Source organism: Sceloporus undulatus, chromosome 3 (genome assembly GCF_019175285.1).
Source record: "Sceloporus undulatus isolate JIND9_A2432 ecotype Alabama chromosome 3, SceUnd_v1.1, whole genome shotgun sequence".
In the NCBI taxonomy this organism is placed as follows: Eukaryota; Metazoa; Chordata; class Lepidosauria; order Squamata; family Phrynosomatidae; genus Sceloporus; species Sceloporus undulatus.
In genome coordinates this window covers 103,720,503-103,741,876 of record NC_056524.1, presented here as the reverse complement: position 1 = coordinate 103,741,876, position 21,374 = coordinate 103,720,503, and the positions used below count along the sequence as shown (strand labels likewise).

At 40.0% G+C, this 21,374-nt stretch overlaps 1 long non-coding RNA gene across 5 annotated transcripts in view; it reads left to right on the top strand.

Annotated features, from left to right (window-relative positions):
* Window positions 1-20,415, top strand: part of LOC121925641 — a 52,255-nt gene extending 31,840 nt beyond the window's left edge. For 3 of the 5 annotated variants that reach the window (XR_006102921.1, XR_006102923.1, XR_006102919.1), the window contains 3 exons: window positions 8,384-8,445; window positions 13,512-13,664; window positions 19,553-20,415. This is a non-coding gene — a long non-coding RNA (uncharacterized LOC121925641). Of the gene's footprint in view, window positions 1-8,383; window positions 8,446-13,511; window positions 13,665-15,090; window positions 15,653-19,552 lie in introns of those variants that run through there. The other 2 variants (XR_006102920.1, XR_006102922.1) reach the window with 2 other exon arrangements.
* Window positions 20,416-21,374: the final 959 nt, after the last annotated feature.

Genomic DNA, 21,374 nt, shown 5'->3' with positions numbered 1-21,374 from the left:
AGACCTACTGATAGAATCCTGCTGGAATTCATTTTAGTGTCCATTTGTTGTTGTTGTTGTTGTGTGCTTTCAAGTCATTTCCAACATATAAGGACCGTAAAGTGAAGTTATCATGGGGTTTTCTGTGGCTGAGAGTTTGTGATTCACCTGTGTGGGTTTCCATGGCCGTTGAAATTCTTTTGGAGTTCTTCACAGCCTTTTGCTTTTACTAACTAGAATGATCTGGTGTGAGGAACAAACCTGGACACCTCACTGCTCACCCATAGCTTCTGTACTTGTATCAACAGTTAGAAAGCAGTAGCTCCCATACAGTGTTTGGGGGTGATTCCGGTGTTTATTTTGTTATGTATTTATTTATTTTATTTATCTGCCACCTTTCTCCCAGAAAGGCACCCAAGATGGCTCACATATAAAATTGGTTAAAAGCATAACAATAAATATCATCTGATTAAAACAATATAAAAATGCATTAGAATACAAAAGCTAAAAAACAATAAATAGAACCCCCCTATATAAAAGCCTCCTTGATGATGATATATTAAAAGCCTGGCTGAACAAAAATGTATTTGCTTGCTGGCAAAAGGAAAGCAGGGAGGGAGCCATCCTAGCCTCCCACGGAAGAGAGTTCAAGAGGGTGGGAGCAGCCACAGAGAAGTCTCTCTCTTGTGTCCTCACCCAGCGAGCCTGTGATGGTGGTGGGATTGAAACAAAACCTTTCCCTGGCGATCTTAGAATTTTTCCAGGTTTGTGTGGGGAGATATGGTCTTCCAGATAGTCTGGATTTAAGCTATATAGAGCTTTATAGGCTATGAACAATACTTTGAATTGTGCCTGGAAATGAACTGGTAGCTAATGAAACTGTCAACAAGGGATATATATGCTCCTTAGAACTAGCCAGTTAGCATTCTGTTGACATTTCTGAACAGTTTCCAGTGTAGAGTGTGTTACAGAAGTGCAGACAGGATGTAATCAGGGCATGCATCACTATAGCTAGATCTGACATCTCAGGGAATGGGCACAATAGTTTCAGCCACTGTTGGAACTTGGGCATCCAGGCTCTGAGCTGAGTCTAGGAAAACACCTAAATTGTGAGCTTGAGATTTCAGTGGGAGTGTAACCCCATCCAGCACAGGTAAGGTCCCTATTCCCTGATTTGCCTTTCAACTGAACAGGCGCACCTCTGTCTTGTCTGGATTAAGTTTCAGTTTGTTTGCCCTTCTCCAGTACATTACTGACAGCAGACATTTGTTCAGTATGGAGACAGTTTCCTTGGAATTGGATGGGAAAGAGAGATAGAGTTGGGTGTTATCCACACACTGGTAACACCACAACCCCAAACTCCTGACAGTCTCTCAGTGGTTTCATGTAGATATTAACAGCATGGGGGGACAAGACAGAACCTTATGGGATTCTACAGGCCAATAGCCAGGGAGTCAAGCAAAGGTTCCCCAGCACCACCTTTAAGTTTACATCCCTCAGCTGGAAGAAGGACCATCCATTTAAGCTTATTTTATACTTTGTGTTCTTCAACAAGTTGCTGATCAATAATGGGATCTCTACCTTAATTTCATGACTGCTACATTGTTGACAAGAGACTCTCATTTTCCATTTCCAGTGTATCTTAGTGCAAATGTGTGAGTGAACACAATATCCTAAATTCTGAAAAGAAGAGTCAAAGATCTGCCATTTTCACAATTTATTTCACTGTCAGAATGTTGAATTTATTGACTTTATTTCCGCCCCTGAATGTAGCAAGTTTGTGGAAATACTGCAAAATGTGATGAGGCCATTTGCTTTTGGGAATACAGAGAAACTACTAATGCCTTAAGAGGGGCACTTTACAGTGCTTACTGAGGACCAAACCATGGGTTATATAGATCTGCCATTGTGTGTGTGTGTGTGTGTGTGTGTGTGTGAGAGAGAGAGAGAGAGATACAACCATTTCTCATGTTTGATGCTTCTGATAAAATTGAAAGATTTTGTTTTTTTGGTGAGGAAAAATCAGTTGTGTATGTATGTGACCTTGCAGGGAAAAGGAGTAAACCTTTCTCTATAGCCTTTTAGTTAAGAACTCGGGTTTGGAGACCTGAGCTGGGAGACACCACAGCTCAGAAAAGTCACTCCTTCGGAGTACAGCTTTCAGGAACCCCTAGCCAGCATGGTCAGTGAAAGATCCTGGGAGTTGTAGTCCAAAAGAATAATTTCCCCAAGCTTTGAGAGAAACCTATTAGGAATAGGAAGGAGAAAGAGGAAGCAAAGGGGCATTTCTGGGAGTGTGGTAGGTGACTTGTCAATGAGGTGTTCTTTGAGAAACATTGGAATTTACCCAGTTGTGCTGAAGAAGAATTTGACTGCAACTCTAGTCATCTAGTCATCTCTAGTCATCTTTTATATATGAAACAGATACTGGAAGTGTTTTTTTTTTAAAACACTGAATTAGACCATTGGCTTATCTAGCCTGGTGATATTTGAGTGGCAGCAATTCTCCAAGGTCTCAGGCAGTGATCCAGAGCCCTTCTGCCTGAGATCCCTTTTAAACCTGGGGATTCCGAGGACTGAACTTGGCATGTTCTGTATACATAGCAATGTTTCTGTCACTGGTTTCTTTTCTCATCCACTTTCCCTGCCTCCTCAGAGCTGTCCCTATAATTACTGAGTATCTTTAGGCAAGAGATGCTGGATGGTGGTGGAGGGAGTGGAAACATGCCTTCTGGACATTTTTCTCTGTCAAAGAACAGTGATATGTGCTCTAGGTAGATGTTCTACAGCCCCTGGCCTAAGTTATCCTGCTGCTCTCAGGGGTGGAGGATGCTGTTTCATTATCACTATTGAAATAAGAGTCAAATGTCACTTTTGTGTTTTTTTAAGGCACCATCTTGTCCTTTGCCTCAGCTGTAAGTAGGCTGATCCTGCATCCCCTCTTTCCCCCCTTTATCTCACTGAGAGTTGTAGGTTTCAAAATATAAATCAGAATGGGAAAAATACTGTATATCATGCATCACCTCCTCCTTTCACTAGAAACAACAATGACATATGTTCAAGGAAAAAGGAAACTTTCTCCACAAGACTTCCTCAAGTCATGCTCAAGTTCTCAAGTGTGAAAGGACAGAATCCATTGTTGCAGGTATATAAGGGAATGCCGTAGATGAGGTAGAAAATATAACTTCCATGGATGAACATTTGTTCCTCAAGTTTTGAGGCTACCCGCTGTTTCTACTGTCAGGGTTCCCAAGTCTAGCACACAGACGTCATTCCTATTATGGAGTCATAGCTTGTCAGACTGAATTTTTAAAATAAATGCATGAGCATGAGAGAAATTATTTTCAATCAACAACAAAAATATGTTTGTTGGTTTCTAAAATTGTTTGATGGGTGTTTTTCACTTTTGGTTGCTTTTCAAAAATTAGGATTGATGTTTCCCTCTAACCAAAATTTTAACAGAAAATCGATTTCTTTACCAACAAGCTATAATAGGTATCGTTGTTTTATTTTGAGAGGCCCTTGACTTCAGTGTTATATTCAAAAACAGTTGTTACACCCTACATTGTATCATTCGTTAAGCAATTAAGTTACTGATAGGCTTTTTACATTATTTACAGTGATGGAAAGATATGTTTACTCAACCTGAGTGCAAATCAACATGCAGAGGCAGAAGTTCAGAGTAAATTTGACTAATGATGTTGTGTTTTCTTTGTTGGAAGTAAGACGGTGGGGGGAAAAGCCTTCCTGCTTTTGATGCTATTTTGTTTCTGCTGGAAGAGATCTGAAATGATCCAAGCTGTCATGTGAGAATTCAGTAAAGCTGAGATCCCCTTTGATTGCATCAGAATGTCTCCCTCAGTGAGCTATTGCCTCCCAAACAGAAGCACAGCACACACAACACTTCAGGATGTTTACTTTCACCTTTCAGATAGTCATGTTTTCACACTGAAATTGTTAAAGTAAAATATAGTGGAAGAGGTTTCCTTTGATAAGAATTGTGAGCAAACCTTAGAATGAAAATCAAGTCCATTTCAGCCAGACATTTGGGCTACAAAATGGATCACTTGCTTCTCTTGTTTTTTAACCAGATCTTCAAAACAAACATTTTAATTTTAATTTTCTAAAATGTGGTCTGAGAAATTTCAGAAGTCCTCCATTCCCAAGTTATGTAAAATCAGCTTCCTTGAAAATGGTATCTATTTTTTGCATTAGTAATTAAGCGGGGTATAAATATTCTAAATAAATAAAGACTATTGATACTATTAATTATTTTTATAATATCTATAAAATTCATTGTTAGTTTTTAATGTTATTTACAAGAGAAGCAGGGGGAATATGAATTTTTAGCCAAAGTAAGCAAGAACCTGTATCTAAGTATCAACAGAACATTTTTATTTTGGGTAGAGTCTTCTATGATATTGCTAAGAAGTGAATTAAATTCAGCTTCAGAGAACACAGCTAAACAAAAGAATCAGGCAAAAACAAACTTATGTACAGCAGGTGAGGATTTCTGAGCCCAACATGTTTTTATATACTGTGAACATTGTCTAAGAGAATCTTGGGGTCTATATTGTAATGGATGCACGGAAAGCAGAATATAGTACTTAAGGGTACCAAGGTTAAAAAGGTCAGTGACATAGGCCAACAATTTCCAATGAAAGCCTTGTGGGTAAGTGGCATCATGGGCAGAGGACAGTGTTGTTTATGTATAGCTATGTATGTTACATACATCTGTCAGTCAGAGAAATTATAACCATTCCTTTTTGACGCAGGGCCTTTCCCACAAATTAAAAAGAAGTATCTACTATTGGCTGTGTATATTTTCCTACTGTGGCAATGCTGAAGCTAATGGTAGCACACTGAGCACAGATTAATAGTCTACAATGTTATCTTAATCTTGAGTTTCAAATCCCTGTTTCATGCTCCTGCTTGTAATGTTCTTAGAAGATTCTGGTAGTCACCAATGCATGAAATATTGATTATATAGAAAGATGGGGCTAAACTAAAAATGAATTCAGACTCAATTGTCTATGTGAGTTAAGGCCAAATTTACACCCAATTATTTATTTTTGAGCTATGGTGGTTCTGAGGAATGACTGATGTGTGTGTGTGAGAAGGAGATTAGAATGGAATTTAAAAGTATTTAGGGCACCTCAAACTGTGAGTTGTAACTAGTTGAAAAAGAATACTTGGATTTAACTCTTTGGAGTTGGAGGAGTAGCAGAGGAACAGGGCAGAGCAGGCAGTTCAGGACCTGAGACAGCTCTAACTGAGTACCTGGTTTTGACAAAGTCTGAACCTGAACAGAGACATTTGGGCCTACACCAGTGCTACTCAAAATTTGGCCTAGGCACTTGTTCTGACCTCTGCCAGGCCCTGCAAATTTCCAGGAAGGAAAGAAACAACTGTAGAAACATGTGGCTATACATGTAGCCAATGAGCACAAAAGTGTGCCAGGCACTGGTCTCTGTTTTACTAGGGAAAAATACCCCTGTTGGTCCTTCACACCAGAAAGCTTGAGATGTAGTGTCCTAGACGATCCCCTCCCAGGCTGCAGGTCTTCCTACTAAGTGAGAAGTCTTAAATCAAGGATGGGCGAATTGCTGGAAGAGGACCATTTATGTCTCACAATCCTACTTTTGTGTCCTGCAACTCTCTTATGCTCCCCTACACAAAAAATAAAAGAGAGAGAAAGAAAGAGAAGGCAGGCAGGCAGGCAGGCAGGGTACCTAGATACCCACAGGAATGGCAGTATTCCCCTAAAACAGGCTATAGACTCCTCAGCTGAAAATACCAAACCTTAAATAGAGTTCCAGCCCTTCAGTTTGAGGTTTAAATTTTTATAAAGCTTTTCCAGGCTTAGCGTAGTCCAAGGTGGGTCCAAGGAGGAGGGGAAGGTCCCCAGAACCCTTGATGTTCCCACCACTGCCTTATAGAATAGAGTTCAAGCTGGGCACACAGCTGGGTGTGTTGTATTAGTTTGAGAGCCTGCAGAGTTCTTGGAGAAGGATGTGTTGCCCTAGTGCTAGAGCTGGCTTCAGGGATTACCAATGCTGGGTTGGGCTCTTATACCTCTGGTACAGGAGACTCTGGTCTTTTAGGTTCATGGGTTTCTAACTCTCCAGTGATCTGTGAGGCTGGAATCTTTTCTGATGCCATGGGTTCTTCACCTGCTCTACTCTGGCATCATGACATCAACTGAGATGTAGAAAACTGACTTCTACCAAATTTGAGGACTAGTGTAGATGTGATGGAGAAGGGGAAGGCTAATCTCTTTCTTTCTAACAGAGTTCTGGTAATCACCTCTTCAAATATGCTATGTGAATTGAAAATGATGGCTCCACTGGTACTAACAACAACTTTGGAAATTAAAATGCAAATAGCTTCATAAAGGTGCTTTTGGTTGGGGCTATGGAAGGTAGAAAAAGTGTTAACACCACCTACATGCTATTTACATGGCAAAAATGTACATTTGAATGAACCGCATTCATGCGATTAACATTATATCCAGTTTGGCTCTTCTTCTTCTTTTTAAAATCCTAAACTGAAACATATATGCAATTCACACTTTCCAGAAAGCATTTTGGTTTATTCTCTTTGTAGCTGAATTGAAAAAGCAAAATCCATCAATCCTTGGTTCAACTGACTTTTTAAAGTTTGGCACCCTAATTCTTAACGTATGAACTGAAAAATCAGTTTCCTTGACCTCAGTGCAACATGCGGTGGGAATATATGGCCATAAAGGGGTGGCTCGGTGCCGCCCCTTTGAGCGACGGATTGGGGACATGACAATTGCATGCCACAGCCCTGTTCTGGAGTTTTTCCAGCCCAAAAAGAAGCGGCAAAATGCTCCTCCTTTTGGGGGTGGACAAAAGTGCCATTTCCGCTGCAGTGGCAGCATTTCTGCAGCATGGCAAATCTAAACGTGCTGCACCACAGAAATGCCATAACACCAACCGCTGTGTGGTCATCAGGGCGGCATGATGCTAGGTTGGGGGCAGTGTCAGGGCGTGCATGGTGCGTATGCCACATCCCCATGCTATCCCAAAGCTGGCATTTTTTGCTGGTCTGTTTTGGCCTGTAGTTTCACGTAAGGGCCTAACTACTACATACAGCCCTCCTGATATCATAGGAACACAATCCCCAGCATTCCGCCCATTAGCTATACTGGCTGGACTTTCTGGGACTGCATGATTTCATCGAAGTACTAGACTATGCATGATGTTCCATTATTTCCTTCCATTACATTTCAGCCTGAGCAGGCCACTTGTCTAAGTGATGGAAAAAATGTTGAACCATTTTCCAGTCAGTCAAAACCTCATGCTGCTTTCTCCCTTGCAAGTGGAAAAGACCCCCAATTCAGTCACTTCTCTCTCTCTCTCTCTCTCTCTCTCTCTCTTTCCCCCCACAGGTAAAAAGAAAGCATCTATAAGGTGTATAATTCTGTGTACAAATGGCAGGAAGAGACAAGGCTAAGCAGTCATGTCTCACCTTCTGGCTACTCTTCCATTCCACTCCACAGCCCCAAGAGAGTACTTTTCAGTAAAAAACAAGCAAAGAACAGACATAGAACTCTGTGTAACATCCATCTTAGCCATGATGCTAAGTAGGTCATACAGCAGCAATGTCTGGGAAAGTTACTTTGTTTGAACTACCACTCCAGAAACCTTCAGCATGGCCAGTGGTCCAAAAAAGTAACTTGCTCAACTCTGTATAATGATAGTTTAGATCTTGACTGTAACTACAAGTCTGCTTATTTGAGAGTATACATCAGCAATCGTGTTTAGTATAGGGATAGGATTCTGCAGTTGTGAGAATGGTTCATACAATTTACTTGTTTCAAGTTCAGATCCAGGTATAAATATGCTTTAGAACTGAAGAAACACAGCTCTCTCTCTCTCACAGACACAGACACAGACTCTCACACAAGCATTATCTGACTGTGCTAGAATTAATTATTATGTTTTCCAATGAAGATTAAATTTAATTTCCATTTAAACAGTATTAAAATTTTAAAGAGTACAGAGAATATAGTTTCACTCTGACTGGAATTGGGTAATTTATTCTTAAATTGCACTATAATATGTATGCTTCATTTTTAAAAAGAGCTGTGCCTTCTGGGAAACTTAGGGCTGATTCCAACTATCTGTCTTAAGTACATCCAAGAAATGTTTGCATGAAACTAGATGCCGGAAGCCAGAAGGCCTTTCATAGGCACACTTGTGTGATGAGTCGTCTCCTCCTTGTCAGAAAGCTGCATCATTCTTGGCTATGGCCTGAATATTTTTGGAATGTAGAATTAAGAGGAAATAATTGGCCAATTTTGAATTTTAGCCAAGAGTTTTGAACTCCTACCTAACTCTTGTCTTTCTTCTTCATGCTCATCATTTCAATCTGACAGTATTTTGGTCTTCCTGCCTGATTTCTTTTCCTACGCAATTTAATAAAGTACTTTCGCTTGTGGTAAGTAATGTCCCAAATTTATTTTGGAAAGTTGCATGAAAAAAATGCATAAGATATCTGAGTAATGTGATTCACATCATGCTTGGCAAATATACCAGACAATGAGGTGGGGGCTAAAAATGATTCTTCATCCAGGTAGGTTAAACCCCAAATATTCATCTCCTGGGACCCTTTCACATGATCCAATTATAGCTTTACAATTCTACTTTAACTGCCATGGCTGCTTCCTATGAAATCCTGAGGTTTGGGATCGGAGGCCTAGAGGAGCTCTCTGGTTGACATGTCTAAATAGCTGTCCCTAAACTTCCAATCCCAGGAATCCATAGGACAGAATTACAGCAGTCAAAGTAGAACCATAGTGCTATAAATATGAAATGTAAAGGGGCCCCTGGAGCGACTCTATTACATAACACTAAGTGTTTCTATGCATGATTTCTATGCATATTTCTTCAGACATAATTCCCACAGTATTGATGGGGTGGGGGTCCATTCACACGACACAATTATAGCTCTATCTCTATCTAATTCAATGAAATACTTCATGGATAAAACCAGGTAGAGTTTATTGCAGGAGATCAGCACAGTAGCACGCCCTTTGCCCAGTCTGAGTTAACAAGCTAAGTTTCACTTCTACACCTTCTCCAGATCCACCTCACCTCCATTTCCCTAGAAAGTTAGGGGCTCTATCACTTTGGTTCATATATAACAATCCTCCACAGCGTCTCAGCCCCCTCCTTTCACACTGGCTTTCAACATGGCTACAGCATGGCTAAGCAAACTTCACATTAATATGGCAGAGGGAGCTATGAGGGCCAACTATGATTCACCTTTAACTGCCATGGCTGTATCCTATGTGATCTTGGAGGTTACAGTTCAGTGAGACGCTAGAATACTCTGGCAGAGAATTCTTAATGACTCTCCCTAAACTGCCAGCCCTAGGATTCCATACAAAGGATAGAACTGTGGCACTTAAAGTGGAATAATAGCACTATAATACTGTAGTGTGAATGGGCCCTTATTCCTTAGAAAGTGTGTGTAAACTTGCATAGCTTTAGTCTGCTAGATGAACTGGGCTCTGCCGTTAATATACCAGTTTTAATATTTCATTTTAAGGACTTTACCACACATGGATGTGAGAGCTGGATAGTGAAGGAAGCAGACAGAAAGAAAATCAACTCATTTGAAATGTGGTGCTGGACAAGAGTACTTAGGATATCATGGACAGCCAAGAAGACAAACAAATGGGTTCTAGAACAGATCAGACCAGGGCTCTCCTTGGAAGCAAAGATAATCAAGTTGAGACTATTGTACTTTGGCCACATCATGAGAAGGCATGGATCATTAGAAAAAACAATAATGCTAGGAAAGGCAGAGGATAGAAGAAAGAGAGGAAGACCACAAGCCAGATGGATAGACTCACTCAGCAGGGTTATGGGCAAGGGCTTGCAGGATCTGGGCAAGGCAGTGGAGGACAGGGATTCTTGGAGATGTCTCATCCACAGGGATGCCATGAGTCGGAACCGACTTGAGGACAGCTAACAACAAACCACACAAGTCCTGTTCTCACAGTAGTCAATCTAGTGAAGAAGAAGAAGAAGAAGAAGATAATGTGATAATGTGGGCTAGACAAAGGAACTGTTAAATGGATCTGTAATTGGTTGACCGGCCGAACCCAAAGGGTGCTCAACAATGGCTCCTTTTCATCCTGGAGAAAAGTGACCAGTGGGGTCCCGCAGGGCTCTGTCCTGGGCCCAGTGCTATTCAACATCTTTATCAATGACCTGGATGACAGAATTGGGAGCATACTTATCAAATTTGCAGATGATACCAAATTAGGGGGAATAGCTAATACCCCAGAGGACAGGATCAAGATTCAAAATGACCTGAATAGACTAGAAAGCTGGGCCAAAGCTAACAAAATGAAATTCAACACGGAGAAATGTAAGGTATTGCACTTAGGGAGGAAAAATAAAATGCACAGATATAGGATGGGTGACACCTGGCTGAATGAAACTACGTGTGAAAGGGATCTAGGAGTCCAAGTAGACCACAAGTTGAACATGAGTGAACAGTGTGATGCGGCAGCTAAAAAGGCCAATGCTATTTTAGGCTGCATCAATAGAAATATAGTGTCTAGATCAAGAGAAGTAATAGTGCCACTGTATTCTGCTTTGGTCAGGCCCCACCTAGAATATTGTGTCCAGTTCTGGGCGCCACAATTCAGAAAGGACATTGAGAAACTGGAGCGTGTCCAAAGGAGGGCGACAAAAATGGTGAAAGGTCTGGAAACCATGCCCTATGAGGAACGACTTAGGGAGCTGGGGATGTTTAGCCTGGAGAAAAGAAGGTTAAGAGGTGATATGATCGCCCTGTTCAAATATTTGAAGGGATGTCATATTGAAGAGGGAGCAAGCTTGTTTTCTGCTGCTCCAGAGAACAGGACCCGGAACAATGGATGCAAGCTGCAGGAAAAGAGATTCCACCTGAACATTAGGAGGAACTTCCTGACAGTTAGGGCTGTTCGACAATGGAATGCACTCCCTCGGAGGGTGATAGAGTCTCCTTCCTTGGAGGTCTTTAAACAGAGGCTGGATGGCCATCTGTCAGGGATGCTTTGATTTGGATTTCCTGCATGGCAGGGGGTTGGACTGGATGGCCCTAGTGGTCTCTTCCAACTCTATGATTCTATGATTCTATGATAAGAAGAAGAAGAAGAAGAAGAAGAAGAAGAAGAAGAAGAAGAAGAAGGGAATATACCACTTGTAGAGAAATCATCCTGTATCTCTCCTTAGTTGTGCAACTGGGACTGCAGACCCTGCTGTACTCTTTCTTGACTGTCCCTTAACTCTGCCTCCCTGCCCAGCATGACTTTACATTATTTTTTTACTCCCCACCCCTTTGTCATGTAGTTCTGGAGCTCTGCTATTGCAATTGAAGTTTTAAAAAAGAAAGAAAAGAAATAGAATAAACAAATAAAGGGAATCAGGTTGCTAGAGAATAGCACAGGAGAGGAGGACAGTGGGGATGAGGGAACACTGACACCACATGTCTGGCAATCACACAACTGCCTCGGGAGTGACATTTCACATCTGGAAACTTGCACACTTGCCAGCTCATTGACAATTTCCCCTAAAAATGGAAAGGGATGGTTTGCAGACACAGCAGCTATGGGTTGGAGGTGTCGCTGTGCGGTAACTATCACCAAAACCACTTCTTTCATAGTGTAACTGTGATTTAAAAGTAATGTCCTTAGGCCATCTCATCTGAGGCACTGTTGTGATACAATGAAACAGAGCATCTCTACAACTAAAACTCATGCAAAAGAAACTGGAAGCAATGGTGAACAGGTTTTGTTCTTTTAAAAATATCTTTCTTATGTGGCTGGGCAAAACCAACAGGAAGGGCAAACAAAGGGAGGAGATGAAACAGAAATGGTTCTGGCTTTTCACAACAATAGACTTTATCACACGAGGGGAAATTGGAGGTTTAAATGGGCATTATCCAGCAATATTTGTGTGATCACGGTGAAAATTTTCACAGACTGTCGTGATTAAAGATGACTTATCCCAGGAATAACCAGGGAATAACCAGCAACAAATCATTCACAGGGAAATCCTACGTTATTCCTGGGATAAATCATCTTTAATTGCGATAGTGTGTGAAAATCTTTACTGTGATCATGCGAACATCACTGGATAATCCCCATTTAAACCTCCGATTTTCCCTGATTTTCCTTGTGTGATAAGGTCCAATGACAGAAAAAAAAATCCAAGCTGAAGTAAGTTGTACATTGAAACAATATGATTCATTCACTGCCTTTAAGCATGAGAGCTAAGGCTGTGCTAATTCCCAGCTGTGCGTAATGCCAATTAGATACTCATTAAATTAACATTGATAGCCTATCTGATGGGAGCTCCAGTGCCAGATTAGTGCTATTGCACTAAATTAGAAGGGCAGGGAGCAGTTCCATTTTGTACCATCATTTTGCACAACAAACATTTCTGCAAACATCTCCCTAACTTGTGGCCTGGTAGAGATGAGAACAGTTGTCCTATAACACGTGAAGAATCCAGTGCATTGAATCAGCACATTTAAGATGTCCTTCATCCAAATCCTGTGTGAATGTGACATCATTCAAGAAACAGATACAGAAAAGGATATGATATAATCATCTTTCTGTGAAGGTAGGTTTAAGGGAACATTGTTGATTGCTATTTTTTGAGCTGGGAATTCAAGCAATGCCAACAACATGATATGTATCAATATATGCATTTTTTTACATTCTTAATTAAGATGGGCACAAGCAGTGCATAACAAGGTTGCAAAATAAACCTTGAAAGTGAGAACCTTGACAGCTGTCAGTTATTGGCTTTGTAATACACTGTGTTGTTCATGGAATCTAATTAGTTGAACTTGGCTCAGTGGAACTGAATTGTAAGGCCCATGTGCACTGCTGCTGCTTACCAAAATAATAAATTATCATCCTAAATTGCAGCACACTTTTCTTTTAGCTGTGTAGCCATTTAGAACTCAGGATTATTTCTGCCACTGTTCCCCTTACTTATGCTTGATTTATGAAAGAGCATTAATCACACATCAACACACAGGGGAAGATGGGATGAGGATAATGAAATTCTTGATTTGGGTGGCAGGGTGTGTGTGAAAATGAAATACAGAATCAGAATTTCAGTTTCTTGTAATTGTAGCTCCAGTGAATGTTATTACTTCATAGAGCAGTCTTTGGCATGAGCAGAGTTTTTGGAAGGAGAAAGACGGTAAGTTTTGAAGAAGTTTACTGACTCTTTAATAAGAGGAATACAGGATAACTCTAAGGTATATTCCATCCAAGGGTTAGTGACAGATTTTATCCCAGTTGCAAGTTCTACCATTGGTCTAGCTGAAGGAGAACAATGTGGCTAAGAACATATTGTTTATGATGACACTAACAAGTAGAGCTTCTGTATTCACACTGTAGATTACAGGGTTTAGTCATGACCTGCAGTGTACCTTCTTGCAAATGTACTTTGGCTTCCTGTTGCGTGATTATTATTATTTTTTAAATGCAGGGATGCATTCAAAAAAACAAGTTTTCACCTTCATTCTGAGCTGGCACACTACCACTGAATGTCTGAACTGGCTCTTACATCTCTGTGTCATGTTACTTCTCTTGTGCATTGCCCTGTTTGGCCTTTGTTGGGGGAAATATTGAGCTACCCCAGGTGAGTTACCTTTTCATTGGTTTATTTACATTAAACACTGAGAAGTTTTTCTAACCATCATGGATTTTCCCACAAAGAGCTTTGGGTGCTCAGTTAGAGGAATAAGGAGTTTTTTGTACCTTCTCTGAAGTCCTAGGGGGTATCCACACTGTAGAATTAAAGCAGTTTAATACCACTTTAACTACCATGACTTTATCCTTTATAATCGGGATTTATAGTTTGGTGAGGCAGCAGCTCTTTGCCAAACCAGGCTTGATACCTCACCCAGATTATGAATCCCAGGACTCTTTAGGATAGACTCATGGCAGTTAAAGTGGTGTCCAATTGCTTTAATTATGCAGTGAGTCATACCGGAGTAATGTGTAATGGACACAGAGTCCTAGTATAGATCAAGCTTTCATTACATTTGCTTTCCAGGACAAAATTTTTAAATGCCTGTCTGTTTGACACACTATGCAAAGGGATCTTGTAGCACTTTTAGATTGAAAGAAAAACAGAAGTTGGTAGCATAAGCTTTTGTAGACTTAAACCTATTTTATCAGATGCATGACTGGCACACTGGATTCCTAGGAACCCAGGCTTTCTCAATGGACCTTATCACACATAGGTCCTATGTGCTTCCATTCCAAAAATGGTTAAAGTGGTGGTATCCCAGAAAAGCAATCCCATTTGCTATTGGATATCACACACAGAGCATAAGGGGTTAAAAGCACATTAAAGTGGGCCCAATGCGAATCTGGCTATCAAAAGTAGACAAACAAATCCTCATTGCCTGCTTATAAATACCTTTTCTGAGCATGCTCCAAAGTGTCATTTCCACAAGAGCACACACACACACACATGCTGAGGGGAGGGGAGGGGAGGAGAAGGGTTATGGGGGGAGATCCTCTTTGCCACAGAAGTCCCAAAGGGTGTTTCAGAGGGAGGCAGAATGAGGCTGCCCTTTGCAAACTCCTAAAACCACACACAAAGACAGACACACACACACGAGAGAGAGAGAGAGAGAGAAAGAGAAAGAGAGAAAGGAGGAGGCTGGGTCCAGAAGCCTGCCTGATTCCATGCCCTCTTTTCAAAGGCATGTCCTCCATTTCTCCCCCCCCCCCCATCCAGGAGGACTTGCAAAATGCCCTCTCTCTTCCTTTGCAAAGTCCAAAACCACACTCACACAGAGTCCATAAGCCAGGCTGCAAAGGGGAGGAGAGATGATGGGCCAGGGAAGTGTGTGTGTGTGTGTATCCATTTATGAAGTCTCTCACAGGGACAGCAAGGCAGCTTGTGAAATCAGGAAACTGGATGCGTTTGGAGCCTTGGTTTTTCACACAGCAGCCATTACGTAAATGGAGTCAATTCGCAAGCAAAATGGAAACGTAAATCCGGTAGTTTTGCGAATTTACTTATTTCCTGATTGACCTCACATTCACCCTAGATTCTCTTCTGATTGCCTGCACTATCATGTGAAAAGCAGCTGTGAATTTGTCCCTAAGCCCTGGATGACCCTGCATTACCACCACTTCCAATTTTGCCCTGTGTGATAACGTCCAGTGACAGTGCATGGAGATTCCTTCATGAAAGCATAAGAAAGGGGTGAACCAGATCAAGCTTCCAAGAAAGACAACATCTATTAATATCAGGCCTTGGGAAAGTAATTTTTCTAGATTATAACTCCCAGAATTGCATAGCCAGCATAGCCATCTACTCAAATGGGGCGGTACTAATCTCCTGCAATTTACTTCTACATTGACTAGATGACAGGACAAATCCAAAGATATCCAGACTCTCAATAAAGGAGCAACAATGTAACCCAGTCCTAAGCAGAGAATGTGTCTTAGAACAGTTATCTTCATATCTGGATCCCTCTTGAGTGGCAGAGTTGATTGTTCTGAATGTAAAAGGACACAGATTTAGTTCCCGGTGCTTCTAATTAGACAGACCAACAAGGCTGCATCTGCACTGCAGAAATAATCCTGGTCAACATCATTTTAACTGTCATGGCTCAATGCTATGGAATTCTGGAAACTGTGAGACATTTAGCCTTCTCTGTCAGAGAGCTCTGGGGCCACAACAAACTACAGTTCCCAGAATTCTATGGCATTGAGCCATTGCGGTTAAAGTGGTGTCAACCTGGATTATTTCTGCCATGTGAATGCAACCCAAAGACATTTCTGTCTGAGGCCCTAAGGACCCACTCAGCATTGCCAGAGTAGACAATACTGAGTTAGGTGCACAATCAGTCTGAGCTAGTATAAAGGAGTCTGCTATGGAGCCAAGTTTTAACATCCATCCCCCTTCTCCTCCTCTTACCTTTTTACTTCCCACTTTAAATGCTCAAAACGAATCCTGAACAAAGACGCAAACAAAAGCAATGTTCCAACATTTCTCCAGGTATACCCACAATGGTCTGACTGACCAACCAGTTGAAGACCATTATTCTAGAACATACCACAGTGTCTTTGCTGGGATTTCACTTGAACACATATTGTGGCTCCTTAATAGATAAACCTATGTGGAAACTTCATTCACGGCAGCAAGGGCAATTTGTAACAATGAATGCTTTGTGGGTACTCAGTACAGAAAAATAACTGTTTTCTGATGCCAGGTATCATTTCTTTATTCTAAAAAGCAAACCAGGGCTTAGAAAGAAAGATACACTATATTCTCAAAGGAAATACTAATGCGATTGTGGTTGTTTGGTTTAACCGGTTGTTAAAAGAAAGACAACATGGCATTATTCTCTCTTAGATATCAACCAAATAACACTACCTTCCTTACAGAGCAATTTTCTAAATAATAAGGTAAACATTAATCTCTGCAAGGATCTTGACTGTTCTGGTATGATCTGGTGTGATCAAGAAAAACATCTCTCTTACCTATAGTTATCTATGCTTTTTGTGGTAAATGCAATGAGAGACTATTGCTCATTGGAACAATTTGTAGACATGTTAAGTAAATTAAATCACTCAGTGTCTTTTTTTTTTTTAACAACAGCTCTAAAGTTAAAAGTAATCTGCAAAGAAAATATACACTTTCAATTGGTTTGTAATATGTGCTAATGATCTTGGGTAAAAATTTCTGATAATACACTACAATTCCCTCAGGGACAGTTTTGTGAATAAATGGATTTAAAAAAAAAAGTCTGAGATGTCATTAGCTAGTGATTTCTTTGAAATAAAAAGCTGTTAAAGCGTAAATTGCATAGGTATACAAGTGAAAAGGAATGTCATTTTTTATGAATAATATGCATTGTCATGATGCTTTCTGTCCTTGAAGAAAACAATTCAAAGTCTGAAATCCTAACTGAACTCAAAATCTAAGGATCACAGCTTCAATCTTCGGGCATAATGTTTCTTTTACTGAGCTATTTTTTTTAAATCTTATTTTTTTAAAAGTGAAAAGACTAGTCTGTTGAATGGATTTTATTTAGGATTTTTATTAAGAGGTAGAAGGCATGCTCTGAATGACAATTTCATTGTTACAGTGAGGGGGACGGTGCTTGCAGTTCCTTTCTCTGCCTTTGGGAAGGGATTATTTTGTATTTTGTATTTTATTGTATTTTCTTTGTATAGCTGTTAGCTGCCCGGATTCTCCATGATTGGGCAGGATACAAATAAATCTATATTATTATTATTATTATTATTATTATTATTATTATTATTATTATTATTCAGTGGATTCAGTCAAATCTATGATCAGAGGGTATGTGTGTATATGCACCTCTCCCTGTATGTGTGTCTCTTTGTGTTGGGGCTTGTTTAGATGTTTGTCTGAGCCCACAAAGTTTGGAAGCCAGGGCCATGTGGGCATGATCTTACTTCCATTCTGGGTACTCACATGTACACAAAATCATAATCTCAACAGAATTATGCATAGATTCTGAAGCATAATGGAAATAGTTTCTAAATGCAAGAAAGTTATTTTTCAGGGCAGAAATCTGCATTCATTTCTATTTAAAATCCATGCTTTCCCTATCCTTAAACCCACTGGCTGCCATTCAGCCTAGAGGCAGATATACTCTCAAATTGTTTTCAGAATTACTAACTCTGAGCTGGATTATGATTTCTGAATGTTTGAAATCAATAGGCTTTGGAACATGTAACTCTGTATTGGGTTGTAACTTCTTTCTGTTGGCACTAGCACTGTCTTTAGCCAGTAAAAATAACTCTCACCTGAGAGTAAGATCTGTTTTACCAGATTACACTGAAGTTCCATCTATTTGGGATGGGTTTCTCTCACAGTGGTCAGTCAGACAGTTCTGACAAGTTCTGATGCACATGTGGATAGCTCCTGCTCACATGAATTTTCTTAAATGTAACATGAGTTCCCTGCACAAAGAGATAAATACACGAGATTCTCTCCCTGATGAAGTGAACACAGAAACACAAAACTCAAGTGGCCAGTTTGATAGAATTTGTAGATTTGGGATTACTGAGAATCAGTAAAGCGGTATTGATCCAATACAGGGAGAGGTGGGATACAAATAAATATTATTATTATTATTATTATTATTATTATTATTATTATTAGTGTGCTCAGGTGGAACCAGATGTTCAGAGTACCCAACATTTTCAGGAAATAAAAACATTAGGGAGAAAAATCCTACAGGGGTGGCATCATATCTAAGCCCAATAAAGACCAAACATACTCTTCTCTGTGGCCACAGAAAGCTGCATCTCTGGTGATGGACTAGAACAGAATGGAGCATGTTGAAAGCAAACAAGGCTGGCTGGAACAGTAAACAGGATCAGTTGATGCTGCAAATTTTTCTTGCAGGTCCCACTAGTACAAGAGATTTGGTGTAACTTATACTGAGACAATATACCACTTCAATTGCCAAGAGCTCTCTAAGGTATCAGGTAGAAATCCTTCCTGGCCCTGCTACCTAATATCTATTGAGCAACGGTGCCAACGAGAAAGAATAAATAAATAAGATGGAGCCTGGGTGCTTTTCCACATGAAGTATGCCACCCCACCATCTCACATTAACTCATTTTTGTATCTTGTGACAGCAATTAACATACAGCTTAATGCAGACAACCTCCCCCAAACTCTAAATTAATTTTCTGCTAGCACATATAAAGGAAAGCTTCCAGATTCCTTTTGCCCCTATTTTATTACTTGCTCTTTAGCATCCTCAGTATAGTGCTTAATCTCATTTCTTGTTTAAAATCCTCCTTGGATGATTTTGTATAAAATATTAAAAGACACTAATGAATAACATGTTAATATATCCTAGTTCATTCATACACTCCCTAGTTATTTATTTTTGATCATTCTTTTTCCTGAATAAATCCTGATGATCGTTCTGGCTGTTGCTAAATTGCTACACACCTCTGTTTTCTTTTGGTTCTTTTTGTACAATTGTAGGACATAAGCGTAAGATATTCACGTTTCTTTTATTAAAATTCTCATCTTTTGGTGCTTTATGGCACAATTGGGGGAAAAGCACCCATGTAACATATTGTTTTTTCTGATAAATAAATATAAACAGTGCTGCCGTGGTGTGCTGCAAAAAGTAATTATATTGCTAGTCACCAGCCTAACAGTTCACTTCAGGCAATAAATCCTGATCAACAAACAATACTTCTTCAGTGCTAAATTGGATCTCGGTTGTAATTGAATGTCCTTAACTTAGTATTCTCTTGGATTGGAGGAATATCATTTTCATGTACTCTCTTTAAATTTTCATTAAGGAAAACTACAGCTACCTGCTGCCTCATCTGGTCATGTTTAATGATATTCTCCAACTCCCTCTTTGTATCAGCAGGAGCCTTCTCTAAATTGGTCAGCTGGGTGGAACATTGTTTTCATGACTTTAATTCAGTAGAAATTAGTCTTGTAAAAATAATGACATAAAATGACATAGGCCAGTAACCAACATGGCATTTCTCTAGTGGAACAGCAGGATCCAGTAGAACTGGGAGGGGAATGACCTCCAGTCCCAAGGAGCCCTCCAAGCCAAGGAATCCCTCTGGAACTGGGTTTCAGGTGGCACAGCGGACTGCCGGAAGTTCTCAGATATTCTCCAGTGGAATCTTGGATTGATCTTGATATATTTCAGCCACTCTCTCTATATATCTAATTATATTCTATAGGCATGTCTGATCAGGTAAGACCACCTTCCCCATTATTTTTATACAACGAAGTGGCGATATAGCTGGGTACAACAGAAAACAGATGATTAAAAGTCATTTCTCAACACTGACTGCATCTAAACTGTAGAAATAATGCAGCTTGACATCACTTTAACTGCTGTGGCTTACTCCTACTGAATACTGGGATTTGTATTCTTTTAATATAGAAGGCTAAAGACCTTGTAAAACTACTAATCCCAGGATTCCATAGGATGAAGCTACAACACTTAACTGCACTGTGGTGGGACCTGGCTGGAGGGTGATGCAGTGTGCATTATGCGGAGATTGTGGGGACCAGTAGTTTCCATGAGAATGGGGAGATGAATCTCTTCTAGGCTTTATTCAGAGCTTTATAGCAATTATCCTATAACTGGAACTGGATGACCCTCGGAAAATCACACTCTCTCAGCCTCAGAAGATGGCAATGACACCTTCTGAAGAAACGTGGCAAGAAAACCCTGTGATAGATTTGCCTTAGGGCTGCCATAAAGTGGACATTACTTGAAGGAAAACAATGGCTGCATCTGCACTGCAGAAATAATCAAGTTTGACATCACTTTAACTGTAGTGGCTCAATGTTATGAATTTGTAATTTGCTGTATACCAGAACTCTCTGAAAGAGAACGCTAAATATCTCACAAAACTACAATTCCCAGAATTTCATAGCATTGAGTCATGGAGATTAAAGTGGCGTCAACCTAGATTATTTTTGCAGTGTGGATGCAGTCAACAACAGTAACAAACCAAAGTGAGAACCTATCTTGGGGGCAGGTTTCAGCAGCTTGAATATCTCTTTTAAACTGCAGACTGAAACCCAGAGCAGATTCACCTTTCCACTGTCTTGGCTATTTCTAGCTCCCAGAGCACAGAGAGAGATTGGGATCCAAGGTTCCATGCAATATACAGTCCTTCATTCCATTACCTTCCTTCCTGCCCCAATTGTACCAGTGTAAATTCAAGTAGCTTTTAAAAAAATTATATTGATATCGTGTGTATATAATTTGGAAAGAGTGTTCCTTGTTTATTATTCTGTTTGCTGGCTGTTAATTTCTTAATGCAAATAAACAATATGAAAAAATGATATATTTATGATAAAACGATTGCTTTATTTTGGTTTTTTCCCTCATTCACATTTTTAAAGACCATATGTTCTGTTTCGAGAAAAAAGTAGAGTTCTGTGTCTTTATCAATAAAGCACACATGGAAAAGCAAAACTGCATATTTGTGTGTTTTTACCTGTTTTATTTTTGTGAACTGCTTTAACTGATTAAAATAAGTTACACGTTATTAACAGTTCATCTACATACCAAGATATTTGAATGTATGCTTATATGAAGAGAAATGATAAAAGTCATACCCTTTACCTAGTTTGGGATGGGGTGATTTTGTGGCCATTTGGACTTGGAAGTGGGGCACATATAGGAAAGACTATGTCATTGTGTGCTCTGCTGTAGTACTAACTGTGGGTGGGTTAAAGACGGATCAGTTAAGCCCCTCTATATTCCTGGGGGGAAGGAGACATGGAGCATTTTACTGTGAAGCACCAGCTTCCATTCTCATTTATAAAACATAAACCAGCTTC